Source organism: Oncorhynchus gorbuscha, linkage group LG19 (assembly GCF_021184085.1).
Source record: "Oncorhynchus gorbuscha isolate QuinsamMale2020 ecotype Even-year linkage group LG19, OgorEven_v1.0, whole genome shotgun sequence".
NCBI classification, from domain to species: domain Eukaryota; kingdom Metazoa; phylum Chordata; class Actinopteri; order Salmoniformes; family Salmonidae; genus Oncorhynchus; species Oncorhynchus gorbuscha.
Genome location: NC_060191.1, coordinates 15,232,734 through 15,247,131, shown reverse-complemented (window position 1 = coordinate 15,247,131; position 14,398 = coordinate 15,232,734). Strand labels below are relative to the sequence as shown.

General features: G+C 41.8%; 1 long non-coding RNA gene across 1 annotated transcript in view; it reads left to right on the top strand.

Annotated features, from left to right (window-relative positions):
• The window catches only part of LOC124005244, a 33,863-nt gene extending 20,346 nt beyond the window's left edge, over positions 1–13,517 (top strand). The window contains exons 2-3 of the long non-coding RNA XR_006833592.1: positions 12,562–12,668; positions 13,159–13,517. This is a non-coding gene — a long non-coding RNA (uncharacterized LOC124005244). The remainder of the gene's footprint in view (positions 1–12,561; positions 12,669–13,158) is intronic.
• Positions 13,518–14,398: the final 881 nt, after the last annotated feature.

Genomic DNA, 14,398 nt, shown 5'->3' with positions numbered 1-14,398 from the left:
GTTAGGCCTGTTAGCCCTATTAGGACTATTATCCCTGTTAGGCCTGTTAGACCTGTTAGCCCTATTAGAACTATTATCCCTGTTAGGCCTGTTAGACCTGTTAGCCCTATTAGAACTATTATCCCTGTTAGGCCTGTTAGACCTGTTAGCCCTATTAGAACTATTATCCCTGTTAGGCCTGTTAGACCTGTTAGCCCTATTAGGACAATTATCCCTGTTAGGCCTGTTAGCCCTATTAGAACTATTATCCCTGTTAGGCCTGTTAGACCTGTTAGCCCTATTAGGACAATTATCCCTGTTAGGCCTGTTAGCCCTATTAGGACTATTATCCCTGTTAGGCCTGTTAGACCTGTTAGCCCTATTAGGACAATTATCCCTGTTAGGCCTGTTAGCCCTATTAGGACTATTATCCCTGTTAGGCCTGTTAGCCCTATTAGGACTATTATCCCTGTTAGGCCTGTTAGCCCTATTAGGACTATTATCCCTGTTAGGCCTGTTAGCCCTGTTAGACCTATTAGGACCAGTATCCCTGTTAGGCCTGTTATCCCTGTTACCCCTATTAGAACTATTATCCCTGTTAGGCCTGTTAGACCTGTTAGCCCTATTAGGACGATTATCCCTGTTAGGCCTGTTAGCCCTATTATGACTATTATCCCTCTTAGCCCTGTTAGCCCTATTAGCCCTATTATGACTATTATCCCTCTTAGCCCTGTTAGCCCTATTAGGACCAGTATCCCTGTTAGGCCTGTTAGCCCTGTTAGCCCTATTAGGACTATTTACCCTGTTAGCCCTTTTAGGACTATTATCCCTGTTAGCCCTGTCAGCCCTATTAGGCCCAGTGTGTGCTGTGTGCTGCATGGGCTTTAAGGCACATGGCTGAATGAATGCAGCTCTAGCTAGAGTATATTTACTGCCAAGGAATCAAGGCCTCCTCATCCTCATACTGTACACATACTTCATAGTGTGAAAGATGGGGATTGGTTACTGAATGTTATGTTTTAATACCCAGAATCAGTCTGCATGTGAATTCATGTAAAACAAGTATCATCTCAAGCAATAAGATGTCAGCTGTAGGCCTAGTACTCTGACAATTTGTTTTCGATTAGTCTGATTGTCTTATTTGTTTCTGCATGCACATGGTGATCAGTAAGCTGTAGTGTCTTCTTGCCATACAGCCTTGGCCAGTGGAATACTGCAGAAAGCACCAATTGAGTGTGTATTGAGTGTGTATTGACATCTTACTGCCTCTGAAGCTAAGCAGGGTTGGTCCTGGTCAGTCCCTGGATGGGAAACCAGATGCTGCTGGAAGTGGTGTTGGAGGGCCACTAGGAGTCACTCTTTCCCCTGGTCCCCCAAAAATATACCAATGCCCCAGGGGACGAATGCCCCAGGGGACGTTGCCCTGTGTAAGGTGCCATCTGTCGGTTGAGACGTTAAACAGGTCTCCTGACTCTCTGTTGTCACTGAAGTTCCCATGGCACTTATTGTAAGGGTAGGGGTGTTAACCCCGATGTCCTGACTATATTCCCAATCTGGTCCTCATATTGTCATGGTCACCTAATTATCCCCAGCTTCCAATATACTCATTCATCCCCCGTCCTCTCCCCTGTAACTATTCCCCAGGCTGTTGCTGTAATGAGAATGTGTTCTCGGTCAACTTACCTGGTTAAATCAAATTAAAAACAATGACTGTTAATACTGTATCATGGATTATTACAAGGAATGGAAAAGGAATGTATCCCAATGAGCCAACGATATCATCAATGAGATTCCTGTCTCAGTCCCGCTTTCTGCATGCAGTGAAACCTTTCCACTTCCAACAAAACGATACGCTGTCTTTCTCATCTGCACCATATCACCCCGTCTGTACTGCAGAAATGTAATTGCATCACTCAACAAGCAGGTTAAGATGGAGGGCTGGAGAAATTAACATATTCATTTTTCTTTTTTACACTGAACATTTCCCAGTTGTTTTAATAACCAATCTCAGACCTGTGATCTAATCTACACGAACAGTACAAGTAATTAAAGTTAAAATTAATTACTGTCTTTGCTGTTATTCTAAAAACAGGGCTTTGAGTTTTGTAGCCAGGAAGTTGATATTTTGTCATCCATGTTTTATCTCTTATGGCCGTGCGTGATTGTCTGTACTTAATGTAGCCAGGAAGGAGAGCAGGAAATGGCAGATAAAGAGGAAAGACTCCTTTCCCCACACCCCTGACCGTAGCACCCCTCTTGACAGCTTCCACCCCCCACAACCACCCTCTTCTCCTTTTACCGCTTCCTTTATCATGACAGTATTTAGAGAAGATATGGTAAGACTGAGCAGGCCTTATGATAGAAATTATACAATTGTTCATTAGCTAGTGGAGATAATGCCCCCTCAGGTCTCGTCTTCTCCCTTTGGCATCTCATTTAGCACAGGGAGCATTCAGCTCGGCATACAGTACCCTGCCACGCGGCTATAGACGTGACACCACACAGAGCCCTGCTCTGAGCTGAACGTCTCTCTGCCACAGAAACAGTGCTATTGGAAATGTCAAGCTATCTGAAGGGGAATGTATGGCCTATAGGCCCTGAACACACTCTAATAAGCATGGTGGTGAGTGTCCCTGTCGTGTGTGTATGAGTGATGCTACTACGACGCTTGTCCTGTCATTTTTCCTATAGGCTATTATGTTTCAAAGGGAAATGGTCTGCTAATACTGAATGTCATTGATCAGATAGAGATACAGGAGAGGCATAGTTAACTTTTATTCAATAAGAATTTGGAGCGGCTAAAATAATGAATGTAAAGATTGTCATTTCGTGCTACACGTCTTAATGCAAACACATGCAATATGGATAACTTTGGCCATCATATGGTTCAAAGAGTTGTGTCAACTCAAGTGGAAATTACCTTAAGAAGTCAGGTGCAGTGTGTTTGTCTATAATGCACCTTTGGTTGATTCTCAACCTAATTATACTGTATGCTAATACACTTTCTTCTGACTTTAGTGTTTTCCTTTATAAACTCAAAAGCTACATATAAGTAATGAGCGCTGGTCATATCACGCTGAATCTACAGTTATACTGTGCAAAACAATCATCATTCTCTATGCCAAGAACAGACCCAACGTGTTGTGACAAACAGCCACGTTCCCCTCGTCGACTCCTGGATCATCTATAAGGCGATTTCAACGTGCAGAAGATCAACTGTTTGGAGAGGGAAGACTGTGAGACAGACAGGGGATTAGAATCGACGGCCGGATCAGAATGAGATGAATATTACACTCAGCGGCAGAGCCACACGGGTTTATCTGCCCTTTCCCGACTGCTGTCATCATCTGAGAGTTCCCCTCAGCCCAGCCGCCTCGCAGCCAAGATGACAAGCTTTCTGTTCTGCCTTTCGGCCTCAAAAAGTTGCACTTCTGGAAAAAAGTTGTCTTGCAAAACTTTTGTCTCAGCGATCCGCCACAGAACCTATAACAGTTGTTTGAACGAATGAACCAAATGAAGAAGTCTGGAGGTACCATATTCTATAGGTGAAAATCATGGAATCAAATACCTACATCGAAGGCAAATAAATCAATGTTTCTGAAAGAGATATGAGAGAGAAATATTTGATTAGAATACTTGGAGGAAATGCTCTATGCGACAAGCCTTTTGGAAATTTCTGGCAAAAGCTGTCTTGAGTATGAAATTGATTTTTTAATTGCAATTTTGTAAGTCCTTTATGCAAAATAAACATATTGAATGATTATGTGCTAATGTTCAAATTACACATAGCTACATATCTCCAGTCAGAAAGTTTGAATGGAGATTTTAATTGGAAAAAAGCATGTGTGGCCCAATGCTTCATTCAAAGGTCCCTAATTCCTTAGTAGACAGCCATCGACATTTATTGGTGATGCAAGGAAAGGCATCTTCACTTTTCTGGGTTTTATGCCCTGACATTGGTGGCTTCATATTTGTAGTGGGCTGTTATGTCTAAAGGTCTCAGTGAAGGATTGAAGTGGACTTCAGATAGACGGCCTGGCCTCTATACATGTGCCATGCAGTTCACAAACACAGGTTTGGCGTTAACATTAATGTTGTCGCTCAGTGTGAGAGATCTGTAACGTTAAAACATGGCTCTATTTCAACACATCATATCTTATCCCAGCCCCATGGACAGTGTTTGTAGAGTAGGGTACGGAAGTGGATACCCTCCTGTGAGGCTTGGCATGCTGTACTACTGCTACTGAGCCCCGGTGGTGTCTATGGCTGTGGCTGTGTAGCCATCTCCCATGGTACTAGACACGTTATGAGAGGTGATTAGACTATCTATGACTGTGTCTGAGGGGACAACAGATGGAGCGACAGGACGTTGTGGAGGGGCGATGGTAATTAGGGGGAGAAAGGAGAGAGAACGGCAGCTTCAGAGCCACTGAGTTCAGTGAAGTCTTAAACAACACTACCCGAGTGGTACCGGCGCTTGTGTTGCCCTTTGGCCACTCAACATGCCACTGTTACACTCTGCTAGTGTTTTCACATTACATGTCTTTTCCCCTACTTCTGGGAGAAAAATATGCTAACATATATTCTCTTTTGTATGTGACAAATCACTGTTCTTATGTAATATAACAGCACTGGAACAGACGAGTTAGAGCTTGGGTACAAGGGTATCTCAATAAAATCACTGGAACAGACGAGTTAGAGCTTGGGTACAAGGGTATCTCAATAAAATCACTGGAACAGACGAGTTAGAGCTTGGGTACAAGGGTATCTCAATAAAATCACTGGAGCAGACGATTTAGAGCTTGGGTGCAAGGGTATCTCAATAAAATCACTGGAACAGACGAGTTAGAGCTTGGGTACAAGGGTATCTCAATAAAATCACTGGAACAGACGAGTTAGAGCTTGGGTACAAGGGTATCTCAATAAAATCACTGGAGCAGACGATTTAGAGCTTGGGTGCAAGGGTATCTCAATAAAATCACTGGAACAGACGAGTTAGAGCTTGGGTACAAGGGTATCTCAATAAAATCACTGGAACAGACGAGTTAGAGCTTGGGTACAAGGGTATCTCAATAAAATCACTGGAACAGACGAGTTAGAGCTTGGGTACAAGGGTATCTCAATAAAATCACTGGAACAGATGAGTTAGAGCTTGGGTACAAGGGTATCTCAATAAAATCACTGGAACAGATGAGTTAGAGCTTGGGTACAAGGGTATCTCAATAAAATCACTGGAACAGATGAGTTAGAGCTTGGGTACAAGGGTATCTCAATAAAATCACTGGAACAGATGAGTTAGAGCTTGGGTACAAGGGTATCTCAATAAAATCACTGGAACAGATGAGTTAGAGCTGGAACAGATGGAGTAGTGCAAGGGTATCTCAATAAAATCACTGGAACAGATGAGTTAGAGCTTGAGTGCAAGGGTATCTCAATAAAATCACTGGAACAGATGAGTTAGAGCTTGGGTACAATAAAAACTGGGTATCTCAATAAAATCACTGGAACAGATGAGTTAGAGCTTGGGTACAAGGGTATCTCAATAAAATCACTGGAACAGATGAGTTAGAGCTTGGGTGCAAGGGTATCTCAATAAAATCACTGGAACAGATGAGTTAGAGCTTGGGTATCTCAATAAAATCACTGGAACAGAAGGAGTATCAAGGGTATCTCAATAAAATCACTGGAACAGATGAGTTAGAGCTTGAGTGCAAGGGTATCTCAATAAAATCACTGGAACAGATGAGTTAGAGCTTGGGTACAAGGGTATCTCAATAAAATCACTGGAACAGATGAGTTAGAGCTTGGGTACAAGGGTATCTCAATAAAATCACTGGAACAGATGAGTTAGAGTATCTCAATAAAATCACTGGAACAGATGAGTTAGAGCTTGGGTACAAGGGTATCTCAATAAAATCACTGGAACAGATGAGTTAGAGCTTGAGTGCAAGGGTATCTCAATAAAATCACTGGAACAGATGAGTTAGAGCTTGAGTGCAAGGGTATCTCAATAAAATCACTGGAACAGATGAGTTAGAGCTTGGGTACAAGGGTATCTCAATAAAATCACTGGAACAGATGAGTTAGAGCTTGAGTGCAAGGGTATCTCAATAAAATCACTGGAACAGATGAGTTAGAGTTAGAGATGGAGTGCAAGGGTATCTCAATCAAATAGTGCAAGGGTATCTCAATAAAATCACTGGAACAGATGATGAGTTGCAAGGGTATCTCAATAAAATCACTGGAACAGATGAGTTAGAGCTTGAGCAAGGGTATCTCAATAAAATCACTGGAACAGTGAGTTAGACAAGGGTATCTCAATAAAATCACTGGAACAGATGAGTTAGAGCTTGAGTGCAAGGGTATCTCAATAAAATCACTGGAACAGATGAGTTAGAGCTTGGGTACAAGGGTATCTCAATAAAATCACTGGAACAGATGAGTTAGAGCTTGGGTACAAGGGTATCTCAATAAAATCACTGGAACAGATGAGTTAGAGCTTGGGTACAAGGGTATCTCAATCAAATCACTGGAACAGATGAGTTAGAGCTTGGGTACAAGGGTATCTCAATCAAATCACTGGAACAGATGAGTTAGAGATGGAGTGCAAGGGTATCTCAATAAAATCACTGGAACAGATGAGTTAGAGATGGAGTGCAAGGGTATCTCAATAAAATCACTGGAACAGATGAGTTAGAGATGGAGTGCAAGGGTATCTCAATCAAATCACTGGAACAGATGAGTTAGAGATGGAGTGCAAGGGTATCTCAATCAAATCACTGGAACAGATGAGTTAGAGCTTGAGTGCAAGGGTATCTCAATCAAATCACATCCCTCTGAAGAAACAACATGGTATAAAGAACACATCTGACCTAAAGACTGAAGCAGAAGGAATGACCGTTGATAGTCTTGAGGGCACATACACTCTCCTCTCAACTAAATTAATTATATATTACGCACCCTTCATCTAACACACTCCAAAGGCCGGGTATTGACTCTTCATTTCCTCCTTACACACACAGGCTAAAGAGATGGTTCATTTCTCCATAGGATTAATGACTTTGTCATCCATCAATCTGTGGGACCATGAAATAGCCACAGAGCCACTGAGTGAGCTGCCTGCAGGTTACTGGTGAAATTATAGCGTTGGAATCCCCATGGGGCGCATATTAATGAGTCTACACCGACGTGCTAACAATTCACATTAAAATGTAATGCATTCTTTAATTAATTAAGCTCTCATTTATAAACATCCAACACTTCCCACTCACTCCAAATGTGACCTAACAATAGGGTATTCATGTTTTATGTTAGAGGCGTAACATATTTAAATGTCATTAATACTACATGGACACCAAGATAAACATATTTTTAAAATTCTATTAGCAGTATATAAAAAAAAGAGGGTTCCCCCATTTTAGACCAAATAATAATTGCACATTAATTTAACATTTTGGTCAGCATGGTCATGGTAACATTTGAGTTAAATTGGTGCAGAAGTGCTTGTATATCAAAGAGAACATTTCACATTTTAGCCATGAACTTCTTCATTTGAGAATGACTTAGAAAGGCAATCATGTACAACTCTCAAACAAGTGTGGGACGTCCTATAAACTTAAGGTATGATTTTCATATAGCCAGGTTAGAAACCACACAATACTGTCCTACTCCATAACATTCTAAACATTTTCAAGAGGGTCAGCATCTTTGCAGTCCAGAGTCCACATTAGTCTCAGATTGATCTTGGGGGTAATGGTTAATTATCAGGGTTACCCAGACAGGAGCAATAGCAGACAGCCAAAAGCACAGTGGGAGTTTTAGAGAACGGGTAATCTCCAAGGAGCGTTAGCCATGTTCAGAGGAATGGGATATCAAACGATCCAACGTACTGGAGAATATTTCAGGGTTTTACTGAAAATGATTTACAAAATACACAATGTTAACATTTTGATAAGACATTCTCTATGATGATGTTCCAGTTTTAAGAGTACCAGGCCTTTACTGGGGGATAACAGAATATTGGCTAGATTTGGTCCTTTCCAGTTTGGCTTTAACCTATCAAAGACATGTTTCTCTGGCGGTGAAACCATATTCTATATCCATTCTGTACATGTCCAGATCATATCCACATAGCTTCATGTCAAACAGGCTCTATTTGCTGCCACTTTAATATTCTAGCCACTTGCAGTATTGACTGATGAATTTGATGTAATTCAGAGACAACAATTTAGGTGTAAAAAAAATATATATATACATCCTTATCAAATCAACATTGTTCTGTCTTCAAAAGGATGAAGACAGAAGTGGGAATTACCACAACATATGCTCTGTTTGACTGCTCAGCGCTGAGCCAAAATGTCTTCCTACCATAATCACTTTGTTGTTAACGACATCTGAGACATGCAGTGTCACCCCTGCCTTGTAATCAAACGAACCTCATTTCGGTCAGCCATTTTGGCTCCAGGTGAACATCTCAACATCATTATTATGGTCCTTAAAGCCCCACCCCTGCCCCCTACCATAACCACAATGGACGCTGGATGCCAGAGGAGCTGGTGAGAGAAGCAGAAACAGCTGTTTGTCATCTGTCTTGTCTTGTCACTGCCTAACTCACTAGCTTTCTCATTACATGTTGGGGAATTTTCTAAAAATTTTGGTTGTGAATTTCATAATCCACGATGCACATCAGAAATGACTGAGACTTTGTGTTTGAGATTTCCCTTCCAAGCCTCTCTCTCTCTCTCTCTCTCTCTCTCTCTCTCTCTCTCTCTCTCTCTCTCTCTCTCTCTCTCTCTCTCTCTCTCTCTCTCTCTCTCTCTCTCTCTCTCTCTCTCTCTCTCTCTCTCTCTCTCTCTCTCTCTCTCTCTCTCTCTGTCTCTCTCTGTCTCTCTCTCTTCTCTGTCTCTCTCTCTGTCTCTCTCTCTGTCTCTCTCTCTGTCTCTCTCTCTCTCTCTCTCTGCCGGTGGGACCCGCTGCAGTCCTTGGGCTTTTCATCAGCTGCCATTTTCGACGGCATGCAGTAATTTCATGGCTCATTGCAAGCACTGAAAACCTTTGAAACTGCAAATGTTAACTTTGCCTGGCCCGGAGCCATTTAGGAAGCGATTAATTTAGCAAACAGAAGTGAGCCACTTTCTCCTCCGAGCCTTCGCATAATTTTTGGGCTTCTATCGGTATTTGAGTTGGAGTGAGCAATGTAATGACAATTTCTGTAATTGTGGCAGTGTGAAAATACGTCCTACCTCGACTGCCCTATCTAACTCCATCTCTCCTGACTGAACCTCGTCTGGTTCCTTGTACAGTGAGAGAACATACTGGAGCAGATTGAGAAGAGGAGGAATCACTTACGACAGGCTTGACCTTATTTCTTGTAGCAAGTTGTTAAAACATCTAAAGAAACATGTTTGTTTATTATGAGTTCAGTCTCTCCCTGCTGTGTGATTCTCAAATTCCACATTTGTAATGTATGTACTTTGATACTACAGTACTGTATAACTCATCTGTCATACATTGAACAAAGACGATTTTTGGTGACTCTTTATCACAACTTTCAGCCATTATAGATGCTTATACATGTTTATAAATCATGAAATATGTATTTATTCATGTGCTTATTAATGCTTATTCATGTAAGTTATTCTACAGTGTCAACTGTCTTGCTGTTTTGTCTTTGGTAGTCTCAGAAAGTCATTTCTATTCTGTTGGATGACTGTTTATGCATATGTGACCAGTCTTCCTGAGGGCTGTGTGTGTAATCAGTCAGTGGTTGTGTGAAGCTCTGTGCAGCTAGGCATGGTAGAGGCAGAAGGCTGTGGGTCGACCAGCCATCCCCTACAGCTGTCCCCCTGCGTTCTGGCACACAATACTGACTGAAACATGAAAACAAATTCTCCGGCCTCACTGCAATTAATTTCTCTTTGCTGGGATACCTTCAGTTTTGACAACATAACATATAGCAGGTTGTGTACAGAAAATCTGTCACTGCTCGGAACAAGAACAACAGCCTATGAAAATCAGTTTTTCTCAGAGTAATTTCTCACTCCATGGGGGAGCAGTTGTCTAGCCTACATTTCACATGATGGATACACCATTGTAACGATTTCAAACTATTGTCAATACAGACAGTTCAGGTGAATGTTTTGTAATCCGTTATGGAATTGAATACTTTTCTACATGGTAACAACACAGATACCGCAATATTTAATCAACTGTGTACTTTCAAAAACAAACAAGACCCACTCCAATGTAAAGTACTGTAAGGTCAAGAACTCTTGACCATTTCTGGGAAAGAAAAGAGTAGGTTAAGGGGAGAGAGAGAAAAGGAGAGAGCTCACAGTAAGGAAAATGTTAAATAGATTCATATTTCTATTTTGGTGTGTGTGTGTGTGTGTGTGTGTGTGTGTGTGTGTGTGTGTGTGTGTGTGTGTGTGTGTGTGTGTGTGTGTGTGTGTGTGTGTGTGTGTGTGTGTGTGTGTGTGTGTGTGTGTGTGTGTGTGTGTGTGTGTGTGTGTGTGTGTGTGCGCTATGTTTAGGAAACAACTGCTTCCTTACCTGGATGCCTAGAACCACATCTGTTTCCTGTTTTAACATGGCAACACTGCAATCTCCCTATGCCATTAATTTTATTGAAACCCATTCACATAACCACAAGATACTGGGCAGCAGCGTTCAAATGTTCCCCCCACCCTGCTTATCATAAAGGTCCCACATGTCCTAGCAATATCCCCCAAATAAAAATGATACATTTCTCCTAATTACGTCTCTCGAACAATGTTGTTGGACAGCCAAAGACATCAAATGAAATAGTGTTCTGATACCGCGAAAGTGGAGTCAAGGTCTTATATTTTCATGGCAGGTACATTGGACAGATAACTATGAGGAAGAGAACAGTAATTATAGTGGGGAAATGACATCAGAAATTAAGGTAAATTGTGAAAGGGTTGGCTCTATAAATGGGTTTGAGCCATGGATTAAAAAGCCCATTAACTGGGAATAGGCAGGTGTTATCCTCACTGTGACCAAAAAACAAATGCACTAAATGTAAGACGGGGGGGGGGGGTGTTGTGTGTGTTGGGGTTGAGAGGTGTATTACAAATATAGCTTTTCAGTTTTGTGGTGATTTGTTGTCTATTGTTCCACACATAAACATACATTAATATATTGAAAGATGGGTGTGACTTGCCTGAATGGCTGTACCAATTTATTCTCCCCCCAACATACATAAAAACAATTGTTGGTTCAGCATACATTAGGGTAGAAAAGGCATGACTCTCACTCACTATTAAAAATCATGATATTTCAGCCATCATCAGAAACAGTGTAGTTCAGTGTACACCCATCTTTTCTGCACTTCTGTGGACACGACCCTCTATCTCCCTGTGTGTCATGTCATGCACAGCATTCAAATTCAAAGAACAGAACATTGTCCTGCGAGCAAATTGTTGCTCATTGACTCTATATCAAAGCCAGAGGAACAGAGTTTCACCGCAGTTGTTGCACCAGTTTTTATCAACCGCGTGTCTCATCTTTTCATTTTCAGCCCAGAGAAATGTACAGGTGTTGAGAGAGCTCCCCTGTCTGATAGGAGAGGAGACTGGGCCAACAAGGTGACCGGGCAAAATTACATGAAGTTTTCTTTTTTCATTTAATCAAAGTTGCTCCAGTCTGATGCCTTCTCCCTGGGCCAGATGTCAAATGTTTTCTATTGATCAATGCAGAAGTAATCACAAAGTCAATCCATTCCACAGATGCCGACTAGCTAGTTTCTGCACCGACCTGTTAGTCTCACCACTGCATCACACTGTTCACTGAACACATTTGAGTCATGTGAGATTATTTCCTCCATCTGAAGAAGTGTAACCTCTAGAAAATAAGTCAATCACAGCATAAAGTAATTAAGCACATTATCAACGGTGAGGTTAATTAGAGGGCTAGCTAGACCAGTAGCATTGCAAACAGCAGCACACACACACACACACACACACACACACACACACACACACACACACACACACACACACACACACACACACACACACACACACACACACACACACACACACACACACACACACACACACACACACACACACACACACACACACACACAGTATTTCCTTCTTTTTTTTACATTAACCTACAGAAGCTGATTCTCACTGTTTGGATTCTGAAATGGATTAAAACAACTTTCAATCAAGTTCAATGAATGAATACTCTGTGTAGATCAAAGCTATTTCCATGTTTTGTCCTAACATGGCTCTGCCGTTGGCTCTTTTTACTGAACCAGTCAAACAATTCACTGAATTGCATCAATTTAGACTACCAATCCGTTAGAGGCAGAAGAGTGGCACATTAAAGGTAGCATTTCCAAGCACACATTAGGCTACCTGTGATTTGATGTATTGAATGCTGTTGCTTATAACATGAAAGAAGAGCACTGTGCTGAAATATCACAAGACACTGCAGACAGCCTCTATCTCTGAAGCACAGCCCAGTCTGAAACGACACATGGTTGCATGGTTACACTAGCAAGACTATTCTATAATTATTAACAACCAACATATACTCTCTCTCTTGTTTCAGAGTGGTATGTCCCTCATGCGGCACTCAATGTCAGCTATGTGAAGATGGTCCTATCTAGCGAACCCTGTTTCTGGAACTCGTGGCTGAATAGGTATACCATAGTAAAGGTAGGTAACAGGGATTTCTTCTGTCTCCATGTTTGTTCCACATATAGTTATCGAAATAGTAATCTTAGTTGAGCTTTCTGTGCTTGACAAAGCTGTGGTACTTATTTTGTTTAAAAACAAAAAGCATAAGGACTGCTCAGCCATGACAAAACAGTTGCTTGCATAAAACTTTAAAGCAGGGATATAGACAGACAGCTCATATTCTTTCTCTCTTGCCCTCTCTTTCTCTCTTTCTCTCTCTTTCTCTCTCTCTCTCTCTCTCTCTCTCTCTCTCTCTCTCTCTCTCTCTCTCTCTCTCTCTCTCTCTCTCTCTCTCTCTCTCTCTCTCTCTCTCTCTCTCTCTCTCTCTCTCTCTCTCTCTCTCTCTCTGTCTCTCTCTCTGTCTCTCGCTCTCTCTTTCTCTCTCTCTCTCTCTCTCTCTCTCTCTCTCTCTCTGTCTCGTTCTCTCTCTTTCTCTCTCCCCTCCTTTTTTTCTTTAAATGGCATGAAGGTTGTGATGGCTGGAGTCCAAGATCATCATGCCCGAGACCACACAGATGAGGAGAGATAACAGTTGTCTCTCTCTGTGAGCCTCTCTCACACAGCCTGCCATGTTTCTATACAAGTAGCAGGAGCAGGGAGGGATGTGGTGGGGGGAAGCCACCTGCGGCCGTGACATCACCGCTGTAGAGGCCAGGCCCAAAGGCTCCGTGGGCCCCCGCCTGTCTTATCGCGTATCATGTATCACCTGCAGTTCAACGTCAAGCCCAAAGAGACAGATTTCATCTGTCATCTCTGAGAGGATCTCAATATAATTCAGTCCAACCGATCTGACAACCATGCCGGCCGGGGAGTGGAGAGAGGAGAGAAGGGATTGAGTTGCCAAACCTAATCTTTCAGATGAGGAGTCCTTTTTCTGCCCAGTCATGTCCTTGTGTGCATTTGCAAAGGAGGGGATGATATATCAGATCTGCCTGTTATTCGAAACAGCATCTTGGGTTAAGTGGGTCCTGTGGTTTCATTCCTGTTTAAATTGAATACATGAACAACTCAACTTACTGTTCGTTTTGTTTCAGGGTAATACAATACTGTTTCACATGCTGAGGTATTTCAAGTACTCCAAGAATTTCATGTAGTTGTTCAAGGACAGTGGAGGGGATGTACAGTGCCTTCAGAAAGTATTCAGACTTATTCCACATGTTGTTGTGTTACAGCCTGAATTCAAAATGGATTAAATGAAAATGTCTTACCCATCTACACACAATACCCCATAATGACAAAGTGAAAACATGTTTTCAGAAAATGTTGCACATTTATTGAAAATGAAATACAGAAATCTCTCATTTACGTAACTATTCACACCCCTAAGTCAATACTTTGTAGAAGTACATTTGGCAGTGATTACACCCAGTGATTTCTGGGTAAGTCTGTAAGAGCTTTCCACACCTGGATTGTGCAACATTTAACCATTATTATCTTTTAAAATGATTCAAGCTCTGTTAAATTGGTAGTTGATCATTGCAAGACAACCATTTTCAGGTCTTGCCATAGATTTTCAAGTAGATTAAAGTTAAAATGGCAACATGGCCCCCCAGGAACATTCCCTGTCTTTTTGGTAAGCAACTCCAGTGTAGATTAGGTCTTGTATTTTACATTATTGTCCTGATGAAAGGGGAATTCATCTCCCAGTGTCTGGTGGAAAGCAGACTGAACCAGGTTCTCCTGGTTTTTGCCTGTGCTTAGATTCATTT